The 13,232-nt window shown below is 41.2% G+C and overlaps 1 protein-coding gene across 1 annotated transcript in view; it reads right to left on the bottom strand.

The window, feature by feature from the left end:
- Positions 1-7,640, bottom strand: part of abcc12 (ATP-binding cassette, sub-family C (CFTR/MRP), member 12) — a 33,089-nt gene extending 25,449 nt beyond the window's left edge. Inside the window, 1 exon segment of the mRNA XM_079605428.1 lies at positions 7,497-7,640. The gene's annotated coding sequence lies outside the window, so the exon portion shown is untranslated.
- Positions 7,641-13,232: the final 5,592 nt, after the last annotated feature.

The following is a 13,232-nucleotide window of genomic DNA, read 5'->3' as shown; positions in this document are numbered from 1 at the left end:
GAGGCTATGCCTCTCGTAGAATGAGCGTTAGCGCCTATGGGGCAAACCTGGCCCACGGAGGTGTATGCTAGAGAAATGGCGTCCACTATCCATCTGGACAGTCTCTGCTTCGTGATCGGCAACCCTTTAGTGCGACCGCCGAAGCAAACAAAGAGCTATTTTGTCTGTCTAAACAACGCAGAACGCTCCAAATAGACTTTTAGAGCTCTGACAAGACAGAGCAAATTAGCTTCCCCGTCGTTTTCCGGGATTCTTCTGGCACCTTTGAGGAAACGAACGATAAGGTCATTTTTCCCCAGTGACTGGCCAGCCACAGGAGCATGGTAAGCCGCCATGGCTGCCACATACAGTTTGAGCATGGAAGGGGAGCGACCCGTATCCAACAGCTCTTGCAGGAAGGAGAGTACCACTGGCACTTCACATGACAGGGGATCGAGGTCTCTGGCTGCACACCAGCCATTGAATTAGAGCCCTGCATTTCAGCCGAGCCCGAAGGGCCCCGACTTATTTATGCCCCTAGGGCCGGGCTTCGGGCCAATTTTCACGTAATAGTTCACACGCGGGCCGGGCCTCGGGTCTGTTTTAGGCTTATCCTTCTTTTTATAGCCTATTTCAGACATGTATTAAAATTAAATATGAGAAGTTGACGATGGAAAAACAAACATAGAAAGACGTTTTATACCTATCACACTGACATATGACTGACACATGACAGTCTGCTCGCGCACACACACACGCACGCACACAGGTTTCCCGGCGGCACGACCCATTGCGCGACCGGCTCGCTGTTTTTAGTGTCCCCGCCAGCAGCAGAAGTATAGCGAGCGTGACTTCAGCGCAGCTGGAATAGTTTAAGAAAAAAGTACGACTGGATTAAAACCTTCCACTGTGGATGCTGTGATTTTTCTTCACGAATCTGTAATAAACTGTTCTTAGCCATGTTAGGGGCTGTCTTGTTGGTTTTCGTTTGAAAACGACTTTATTTTCATCAATCTGTTGGAAACTATTAGAAATAAGAATGGCCATGTTCTGTAGTGAAGACTTGATTTTTTAGGTAAGATAATCTGCATGTTTGTTTTTAATTTAATGCCATTTATTTGATTTGTTTAGATTGTAGGCTATAGCTCATTTCGTTTGCGAGCGCTGTTGCGACTGTGAGCAGCAGAGCAGTTTGCCTCAGCTTTTAAAAAATGATAATAAACGTTTAAACTATAACTGTCTATGTGTGATATGCTTAAGGTGTTTTATGGATTTTATTGTAGCCAAGTAAAGTGTTGATTTGAGAGGCTAAATGGATCAAACATGTTTAACTCGCTGTCGGCTGCTTGGTCGTCAATAAAAAAACAAAAAGAAACCGAACATTTGTCTAAATTAACTTAATAAAGAAATGAAAAGAAACATAACTAACTAAATGGACCTATTTTAATGGCTGCAAATAGCTAGTTTGCCCTAGGCCAGGCTACAGCTGTGTATATAAAAATTTTTTTTAAAAACGGGCTCGGGTCGGACTCGGGCTGATAATTATGATGAGCTGTCGGACACGGGCCGGGCTAGGGCCTGAGCGTCTCGGGCCAGGGCCGGGCTAGGGCCTAGATTTGAGGCCCGTGCAGGGCTCTACATTAAATACTGACCACTTCAGAGCGTTGAGGCGTCTGGTAGATGGTGCTCTAGCCTCTGTAGTGGTATTCAAGACCTTTTCTGGGAGGTCCCAGGATACCCGTTGATGGGCCACACATGGAGGGGCCCATAAGTCGGGGCGAGGGTGCCAGATCGTCCCGTTCGCCTGTGCGAGGAGATCTTTCCTCATTGGCACTGGCCAGGGGGCAGTGTCGATCATTTGTGCCAGCACTGGAAACCACGCCTGGGTTCTCCAGAGAGGGGCTACTAGAAGGACTGGGTATCCGCTCTCCTTGATCCGTCTGAGGACCTGAGGGATCATAGAGACTGGCAGGAATGCATACAGAGGGCCAGATGTACATACATTAGCAAACGCAGCATTAATAGCGCCATGGCCAAGATGCAGAAAGCGATTGATGTGAAAACGCAGTGTACGTGTTATGTACCAAACCTGCAGTTCATCAGGTAATCAGCGCCTGTCCCCACCCACTATACCAAAAATTTCTCGTGTTTAAACGAGCAATTGAATGGGCCTCCTCCTCTCTTTGCGATATTCCCACTGCTGATGTTATGACTGCTTGAAATTATCCTGCCGCCAATAATTGTGATGTAGCGAGGAGTTTAACAACTGCTGGAATGGAATGTGAACGCTGAGTCGGAGATTCTATGTCATCTTTGATTTCTTCCAGTAACTGTAATATTGCGTAGCTGCTTAATCTGTAACGCTTAATGGAAACAAAATGTTTTCACTCAACTGAAAAAGTGTGATTCTTGTGGCAAAATTTTTTTGAGCTCGTCTCCTTAGCCTATGTCTTCGTCTTGCTCGGATTACTTCTGCCATTTCACCAGGAGGCATATGCCAGGAAACCCGCTTCCTAAGTTACACCTGCTTTTAAGAGGCGGATAATTTTCAGCGCAAAATAGAGGCGGGCTTTCACCGGCTTTTTCTGTACATAACGCGGAATACATAATTAGGCGCAGTTTGCGGTTTCCCTCCCATCTCTTTATGTGACACTCCCACTTTCACCTTGACCATCCCATGAATGCATATGCATGATACGAAAAGCGCATTTTGCCATTTTCAGTTCCCGCGACAGAAGTGACAGAAATACGCCTGAAGTGGGTGCAAAACCGTTAGTACATCTGGCCCAGAGAGCGCAGGTTGACATGCGACTATAGGAGGAGATTTCTTGCCATGACGTACAGGTTGCCTGATCTGAGGCCACCCTGTCGGAATTGACCGTGAGACCCAGGCTTTCCAGATGACTGAGTAGCATAGTTCTGTGAGACATGAGTTCTGCCTCTGATTGTGCTAAAATCAGCCAATCGTCCAAATAGTTCAGAATTCGCATACCCTGACGCCTCAGGGGAGCGAGAGCCGCGTGCATCCCCCATGCACCTCGTAAATGTACGGGGTGCTAAAGACAGGCCGAACGGTAGGACGGTGTACTGATATACCTGACCGTCGAAGGCGAATCTCAAGAATGGCCTGTGACGGGGTATGATCTGGTTCTGAAAGTACGCGTCTTTCAGATCGAGAGAAATAAACCAGTCCCTTGGGCGAATTTGCGCGAGGATTTGTCTGGTCGTGAGCATTTTCTTCTCATGAGAGCTTTGTTCAAACGTCTCAGATCTAATATAGGTCTGAGCGCCCCGTCCTTCTTGGGCACGAGAAAATAACAGCTGTACAAGCCTGACTCACTCATAGAAGGATGTACCGGCTCTATCGCCCCCTTGCACAGCAGTTTTGCTATTTCTGCGCAAAGTAGGTGTGCTACTTCTGAGTTCATGCTCGTCACGGTCCGGGCTCGAAAGCGCGGGGGACGGTGGGCGAACTGCAGCACATAGCCCTGCTTTACAACATTCAGCACCCATTCTGACACGCCCGGGATCGCTTCCCTTGCTTTCGCACGCATAGCTAGGGGCAGAATGGTCTCCGTGTTCTGACCGCCGCACTGTGCGGGTTCGAGAAACTGAAACGGAGGTCTCTCGTTGCATTGGCCTGCAGCGCGGACGAGACATCTAGCCTTTATTATGTATATCTATGTTGACAATAATTGAGGGTATAATTTGGAGAAAGAATGGCAGCGGGAGTCTCTGAGGACACATCTGTGCAACCTTATCAATTTGAACCGGAGTCGGACCCAGAACAAGATGACGACCCCGAAGTTGTTCGACAATAAAGGCTCGAACAGGACGTTTCTGAATGGTTGGTTAACGTAATGTCACTTTGATCTATCTTTGTATGTACTGGCAGGGTAACATTAGAGTAATGAGATACAAACGCTATGTGTTTACTGATGTACCGGATTGATGTTACAGCTAATGGTCATGAAAAACTTTTTTTCGGTAAATGTAGGCTTGTCAGTGATGAATAAAATTTTACACTCACTTCTTCTGGAGGTGCAGCAGGAACACGAATAGTTGGTACCGATTCTTTTTTCAGGAGCAGCTTCTTAGCAAAACTACTGACCCACGTTTATAAAGCAGTCTGGTGAGAAATGATTCACTTAAACATGAAAGCATTGACGTTGATCGTGGGGAATATTGAACACTGCCAACACACATTTCAGTACAATCAACTTGTAAAAGTGCATGTACCATTATATATGACCCCTTTATGGACTTAAAAGTGGATACAGGCTGGAACGAATGGGTAAATTGTGGAATTCTGACACTCACAAAATAAAAAATAAAATAAAAATAAAAAAAGTTATGTGTGCAGTAAGTTAAAAATTTTGTCACTGGTGAGTCAAATATCCAAATGTCAGTTTTATATATTATATTCCTGTGTTGCCGATTACGTTCTCCTCCAGCGGGCATACGTTATTTCTCAGAGTAAGACACGTTACGCTCTGTCTCAACTGCCTGTATCCACTTTTATGTCCTTAAACACTCGTTTTTTGGGGTCGACAGCTAATAAAAACTTATTTCTGGGTTTTTTAGCTTGTTTGCTGCACACAGTAGCTTTTATGCATTTTTCTGTCTTTAGTTAGAAGCAAGAAATTACAAGGAGGCATCCTCTCGCAATGCAAAGTCAATGGAGACGGTTGGATTAGGCTTGTTTGAGATGAGCAAAATCTGCACAGAACCGATCACCGGTGATCAGCGCGAGATGCATGCCATTAGAAAAGTGTCCGAGTGCGGTCCGCCTGGCTCTGATGTCATGCTGACATATGTCAAAAAACTCTTGCGAGCGCAAGGCGGACGTGTCGGATTCTGCAGTTGCGCACAGTTGCTCTCGACCGACTGCGCTGATCAAAAGGATGATGGGAAACGACTTGCTGACGACACAGCTTAATGCTCATTGGTTTAAACAACCATGATGTAGGCTATGTTCTCTTTTAAAATGTTTGATTTTAAATCTCTGATGTCATGTTTTATGTGTATAAATTATGTGTGAATATTCCCTAACTCTCTGCAGTGCAATCTCTATAAGGATTATGTGATTATAATTTTTATTTTAAAAATAAAAATAGGCCTATATATAAACACATTAAAGTATATTAAAGAAAAAAAATATTAATAAACACGTATTTTGAATGGGATTAGCCTAAATAACAAGTGCTTTGGGTGTCTTGTTCATTATATTTATTTTCATATAAAAGCAACAGAACTTAAATTAAATCCAGTTTATTAGCAACACTGGGCACGAGCGTGAACCCCGTGAATCCCGCGATATCCATATTTGATCTCACAGGTGTTAGATCCACTACGAGAAGAGAACTGTCCGGCTTGCCTGCGCTTTTTTCACTCCTCCCCTCACTGCAGCCGCCTACTCTTGCATACATTTCAGGCAAGGCAAGGCGCATCTCAAACAGGCCTATTGTTTTCCCCCCCGGCATGGCCTAAATATGCTCTATGGGGCGTCCTACACCGTAAACTAAACACAGTAACAAACAATGACGATTTGACCATACCAATCCTAGCGCGAGTCCGATGATGAAACACTAGAAGAACTAGTTATTCAACCCGAACCTCCATCGCAAGGACGACTCGAGCAGGACGTTTCAGTGATTCACTACTCAGTTTGAGGTACATTATGAGATGTTGCAATTCTTCACCATCAGCATTAACAAGTGCATGTCCATCAACCGATTATTTTACTTGAACTAATTTATTTACAGAGTATGTTTCTAATATATTGAGGTGAACACATGGAAACTGTATCAATAACAGTGCATGTGCAATGTACACATTAGCCGAGCTCTAGCGTGAATGACTGATATAACATAAACATTGGTAAAACAAATCTTGCTCCATGCTTAATCTTTCCTCTTCACATGCTCGTCCTTGTGCAGTGAAAAAAAAAGTCTTTACCGTCACATTGTAGAGCACAGCGTCTCCTCGACATGATGCTTCCCAATATCCACAGGAATCAGCGGCAGTGTTTGAGGTTTAAATTTCCCTGGTGTCTGCGCGCACAATAAGTGGGCGGGCTAATGTTACATCTTGACATCACAACGAAACGGCTTGTGACTCGTTTAAAAAACAATTCATTTCATTGACTCAGAGTCGACTCTTACTTTTGAAAGACAATAACTTTATATACGGTGCACTTTCATATTTAAAACTTTGCAGGATGTTTTCATTCACTTAGAGCTAGGGCTGGGCAAAAATATATATTTTTCGATTAATCGACTTTTACAAATGTGGTCGATTCAAAATCGATTCTCAAAGGCCAAAAATCTATTTTTTTCCCATATTTATTTATCTATCACCCAAAATACAGTATTAGTTTTCCTACAGTTCAGGCTTGCAGCCTCCATGTTACAGCTAATGCTGTGTTTATGTTTGTTTTATCTTAAACATAAAATAACCTGATCCTGATTGATCAAGGTATGCGACTGTTCTGACTTGTCTAAGTTTCGGGAATCGAAATCGAATTTAGAATCGAAATTGAATCGAGAATCGAAATCGAATCGAATTCAGAGCTTGCGAATCGAAATCGAATCGAATTGGAACATCTGAATCGATACCCAGCCCTACTTAGAGCTATGTTAAACACTACATGAAAGGTAATTTTCAAAAATCCATAATAGGGGGCCTTTAACTGAATAGCACCGATTCAAAATAACATAATCCGCGAATCAGATACGAATAAATTAGTGTGACCAAATGAAACTTATAAAAAAAAGTTGACTGAACCTTTAACTAAACCAAGAACCTACAAGTGCAAATTGGAATGCATCTTTTCCAAAATGAGAACATAAATGGAAAAAAGGGGGAAACAAAACCGTATAGGCTCCGGTAGACATCAAAGCATGTCCACAATAATCCCATACAGTATTTGAGTAACATCCTGTCTCCTTGACATCCTGTCTAAAATGCCTTTATCTGATCGTTTTGAGGCATCCTTCACTGCCTAAGTTAATTATTTTTATAAATGTCCAGAAAAAAAGCATGGTGGCCAATATATATTTGCTTGTTTATGACTAAAAGTCACAATTTGTTCTAAATCATTAGACAACATTTACCTTGCGTGCCTGTCTGAAACCAGTTTCCTTATGAGGCGCCTTCATACAAATGTTGTTTGACTGGGCAGTCCATAGTGTGTGTGTGTGTGTGTGTGTGTGTGTGTGTGTGTGTGTGTGTGTGTGTGTGTGTGTGTGTGTGTGTGTGTGTGTGTGTGTGTGTGTGTGTGTGTGTGTGTGTGTGTGTAAAGAGAAAAAACATTTTCTTAATTCTTCTGAATATTAAAATGTAAACATTAATATAAGGTACTATTATGTACTTTAAAATTCCAAAACAAAGTATTTAACTCATTCTTAAACATTATTATTATATCATTGTCAAATTGATATAAAGTTAAACAAAATTGTTTTTTTTAAGCCAAGAACAGACCCTATTTCAAAGAGAAGAAATTAAACAGAAAATACCTTGCATGACTTAAAACTTCTCATTTTGCTGTGCAAAGAACACAGGAAAAGGGAATTTCCTCCTTACTTTTGTGGCTAACTCTTGATACAGCATGTTTGTCTCCTGATTCTTGAAACAAGTGCAGATACACAAGCTTTTGGAGTTTGCTCAGTGATGCATACTTTTCCACAACAACAGCTCTGTGTGTACTGACCAAACCATGTGAAACTCTCACTCGCTCTTTCTGTTTTTCTTCAGCTGGGACTCGGGAGTCATATGACAGAACATGATAAATCAGTCTCAAAATAAAAACTACCCTATGAGTTCTAGTGTCAAGAACTGTCCCCCGCCTCTTTTCCACTCCATACTTTGATTAGTGCTTGATTAGCTTAAATATATGTTTCAGACAGCCATTATCAATCCAAAGAAGAAGCCAAAATTATTAAAACTGCGGTACATGGTGTGTAAATATATTTGTACCGTAGCTTACATAATATAAATATATTTAAGTTCAAGTAGTCTCAAGTTCAAGTAGTTCCTATTTGTCATTTGTGCAGGGTATGCTGGACATTGAAATTCTTATGACAAGGCTGCAGGTCACAGAATGCAAATATAGTGCAGGACAACATACAACGCAGACAAAGCGATCTATAAATAGAATAGAATATAGCCTACTCTTCAATATAATTAACAAATGGATTCAGACTGATGTAGGCTAGCTGTATCTGTGAAATTAATTTATAAATAATACAGGGTTTCTGCAGGTAACAGTAAGTCAAATTTAAGACCTTTTTAAGACCATAAAGATTGAAATTTAAGACCTGAAAAAATCATTTGATTTCAATTAATTCATTAATTTACAGATAAAGCAATCACATTAGTACCTTCCACACCCAACAACGTGCCAAATGCCCAAAACCTTAGGCCCAAAATTAAAATAGGCTAAAACTTTCAAAATGTACTAATACTATACAATGAAATCAATTCACCAAGTTGTATGTCAAAAACCAACAAATCAAATTAGCATTAATATGCACTTTTTGTTTACATAAACATTAAATAATAACATTAAAAATGTAAATGATGGCCAGATTTATAGGTGCAAAGATGTCCTTTTAAGGGTGCTACCCCACTCACAAACTGTTGGACCCCTAAAGGTACAACTTTTACACCTTTTTTCTCTGTGTAGGCTACACCCAGACAATCTGAAATACACACATTATGTTGCACAATCAGTAGTCTCCATTTGATTAAATTGCAGTGCCCCAACACACAGGAGTATCTGTCTGTTGGAAAACAGAGAAATTTTGATAAATTAAAGCAAAATAACATTTTACAAATAAACCTGATTCTGAATCTAAAACATTAGCTTGATTTGACCACTTGAGGACGCTCAAGTGAGGACGCTTAAACCATTTTAAAAAGGCTCCTGATTTGAGCCGTATTATAAGTGTCCTGTTTACATGACACCGTTTTCAACTAAAAACGTAAACGCATGTGCAAGTTTTTGAAATCGGTCTCCGTGTAAACAACAAAAACACGAATCTCTGAAGATGATGACGTTATGCACATGTCATGCCTATTACGCACATGGTATTACGTGCTCAGCAGAGCCATAGAGAGAAAGAGTTGCGACACTCTTTGATGTCGCCGCTATGGCTGTCACGTGGTTCATGTAAGCCCCAATAGTTCCAAAACATACGCTGGCTGTCATGTTCTTCTATGGGACAGACAGCAGTGATTGCATTATTGAACGGTAAATATAAAATAAAACACACACCCAAGTACTTTTTCAGCTGTTATTGCATTTTGTTAATGACAGTTTTGCATTTGGAGAGGCAAGGTGACAATGAAATACTGTATAGCCATACAGGCCATGAATATGCTATATTAGTGGTTGGGGAAAAGTTGTCACCCGCTCTCTGTGATTTTCAATGATGTCTGAGTTCTGATGGCTATCGGTTACAATTGACATTTTAATAGATCAGTGGTCATACCATGGTTGGATGTGCAGCATTTGGATGCTCTAATCGATCCAATAAGGGGTTCCATATGGATGGCTTCCCTAAGAGCGAAGGAAGAGGTGGATGGCAATGGTTAAAAGACAAAACCTGTGTATGACAGAAGACAACATCAACAGCAGAAAACTCTGTCATGTAGGCTAAGTAATGTTCACAGAGGTGACATGACAATTTAAAGGGCATCATATTTCCAAGTGTAGAGAATTATGACTCTTCAATAACATTTGAAGTGTGCAGTGGAAACTGATTTTATAAGCCTAACTACAGGTACACTTTGAAGATGACCAATTTATTGCCAACAAATCAGGAGGAAATTTGAGGTTGAGGCCAGATGCTGTGCCAACAGTATTTAAACATCGGCCTAAGCCGAAAAGGAGGAAAGCCATGTCAAGGAGTATGCCTCCAGCTGTTAATCTCAGGAATAATGACCACACCTATTATGGCACATCAAACATCGGAATGATATACGCAGCTAACAATCCAACCATGGTATGACCACTGATCTATTAAAATGTCAGTTGTAACCAATAGCCATCAGAACTCAGACATCATTGAAAATCACAGAGAGCGGGTGACAACTTTTCCCCAACCACTAATATAGCGCTACCTGCTATGTCCTCTGCTGAGTCTGCTTTTAACTGTATTCTCTACCCTTATTGACCACTGTCCCTATTCTTACTGCTTTATAGGGCCCATGAAACAGATGTGAAAGAGGATGTCCCTTTCACAAAGGAACACGTGTTTTTTCTTTTTCTTCAAAATGGTTAGGCTCTCGGATGCCCTAGAGTTCTGTAAATAGTAAATAGTTATTTTTTGTAAATAGTTGTACAATTTAAAATATTTGATAAATAATTATCTTTCTCCTGACATAACTAAAATATTTTTATTTGATTTCATGTATTATTTTGTTTTGTTGTGTAACACCCTCTCTTCTCTCCTTTTCCATTCTGAGTTGCTCCATTAGGTCCTGTATGGCCCCTGGCAGTTATATAACAGTGCTTTATAGGGCCCATGAAACAGATGTGAAAGAGGATGTCCCTTTCACAAAGTCCTGTATGGCCCCTGGCAGTCTGGTCGCTTGATCACTCACCTCCCCCTGGCAAAGTGGCCTCGTCATTTTTATTTTTATTGTTGAAAAACCTGTTTTTGTTGCCCTTGCTTCAACGCCTCTCCTAAAGTTAAATACTTTTAATAATTTGAAACCCCATGTTTGCATCTGCCTTCAGCCTCTGCCTATCAAACACCTCCCCCAACACTCCTGGCTCCAGTTTAACATGCTGCATCCTCCTCTGAATGGTCCTGATGTCAGGCAGAGGCATATTCATGGCCTGTATGGCTATACAGTATTTCATTGTCACCTTGCCTCTCCAAATGCAAAACTGATATTAACAAAATGCAATAACAGCTGAAAAAGTACCTGGGTGTGTGTTTTATTTTATATTTACCGTTCAATAATGCAATCGCTGCTGTCTGTCCCATAGAAGAATATGACAGCCAGCGTATGTTTTGGAACTGGGGCTTACATGAACCACGTGACACTGAGTTGCGACACTCTTTGATGTCAGCTCTGGCTCTGGTGCTCAGCATAGACATAAACGGTGCTCAGTCCATAGGGTTTAGAAGAAGAAAAAAAAGAGTGTGCTATCCAAAAAAGTTCATAGGGTTTTGTCGCCATCTATCGGCCTGGCAGGAGAATACAGTCGTTTACACGGATCTGTGTAAATGGGGATCCTTTTGGACAATGGTGTCGTCTGTAAGCGGAAAACTCAAAGGAAAAACTTCTCAGTTTTAAGCATCGTTAGGAAAAACTTCTCAGTTTTAAGCATCGTTAGGAAAAACTTCTCAGTTTTAAGCATCGTTGTCGTGTAAACGTACCCTGGCCTTATATGTAAGTGTGCGTAAGTGCCTTAAATAAGTTTATAATTTAGGTAGGCCTATCATGAGTTTGCATGTTAATATGTTTCACAATAATACGACCAAATTTTAAGTAACCATATATTCCTCATGTTACAAGAGGATTGTTAAAGGTAGGGTAGGTAGGATTTATATACAAACTTTTTACCAAATTTGATTAAACTTTCTATATATATCAATGCATAATTAAAATGTAAGTACTCTGATAAAAAGAGTATAAAAATCGAGTGACTCTAGACCGTTTAATCTTCATTAAACACAGCTCATTATTTCCATTCGGGACGAATCACAGGATTGGTTTGCGCGACTGTCACTCGACGTCGCCATGACTACCGCCGTTATTACTGGCTCTGCCCACGTGCGCGCAGTCGCGCACCCGTTTTTAGGTGGGAGTGAATGGAATTAATGAGCTGTGTTTAATGAAGATTAAACGGTCTAGAGTCACTCGATTTTTATACTCTTTTTATCAGAGTACTTACATTTTAATTATGCATTGGTATATAAAGACAGTTTAAACAAATTTGAATAAAAGTTTTTTTTAGACAATTCTGACCTACCCTACCTTTAAGTCTTAACTTACTGTCATGTTCCCAAGGGGACAGATTAGAGTGACGCACAAACGGATGTTGTTGTGTGGAGACAGATCGCTAGACTGGCATGTATGTAATGTAATGCGGTGAGCACATGTGACTTAATAAACACAGTAAGCATATATATTGCTTTAATCGTCCATACTGTATAGTTGGGAATAACAGAACAGTATGAAACATGGTGGCAGCGGTCGTGAATTCAGCCGAAGTTAGTACCGCGCTGTGAAGAGTTAATAGTGCCGCGAATCTAACGTTAGCTCGCGAGCTCGAGCAAGAGACAGTGTTCACTACGCCGGAGCAGAAAAAGGGCGCCAGACGTCGCGATGGAGGGTCTCAAGCCGCCTCCAATACTTTGTTTGGATTCAGCCAACGTGGCGAAAACGTGGAAAAGTTGGAAGGAGGAGTTTACGCTTTATACGGAGCTCACGATGCCCGATGCAGAGGAGACAACTAAAGTTAAGTTGTTTAATTACCTCCTCGGAGAGAGAGGGAGAGAACTTTTAGCAACGCTGACGAGCGGTGATACATCTGCAAGGAGGACAGTGAGTTCAATGATGACGCAGTTTGATAATCATTGTAATCCACAACTGAATGAGACTGTTGAGCGTTACAAGTTTTTTGTCAGAGACCAAGCACAAGACGAAAGTATTGACAGATATGTCACAGATCTGAGAGTATTGGCCAGTACATGCAATTTCGGTGACATTAAAGACTCGCTAATAAGAGACCGGATTGTGTGTGGTACACAGAGCCCTGCGATGAGAGAAAGACTGTTAAGGGAAGAAAACTTAACGCTGGATAAGTGCATACAAATATGCAGAGCTACTGAGCTGTCAAAAGAGAACAGTAAAACCATACAAGGCAAAACGGTGGAAGAAATACATGCAATGAGGAAGAATCCAAGAAGAGACAAAAATGACGAGATTAACTGTAAATTTTGTGGCAACACACATGAGAAAAATAAACACAAATGTCCAGCCTATGGAAAGAAGTGTAAGAATTGTGGAAAAGAGAACCACTTTGCTGCAAAATGCAAGTCCAAGTTCGAGAAAAATAAAAAAGGCAGACCGGTACACACAATTTCGGAGTCAAGTGACTCATGTGAGGACATCATGACAATTACAGACATCAGAGAAAGCCAAGAGACAATAAATCAAGTGAAAGAAGCACACAGCAAAAGCCAGCATCTATTTGCAGGTATGTTGTTGGACAAAAAGCTAGTTAACTTTCA

The sequence above is a fragment of the Phoxinus phoxinus genome (genome assembly GCF_949152265.1).
Source record: "Phoxinus phoxinus genome assembly, chromosome: 2".
NCBI lineage: Eukaryota > Metazoa > Chordata > Actinopteri > Cypriniformes > Leuciscidae > Phoxinus > Phoxinus phoxinus.
The sequence above is the reverse complement of the archived record's forward strand: the minus strand, read 5'-3'. Positions and strand labels throughout refer to the sequence as shown.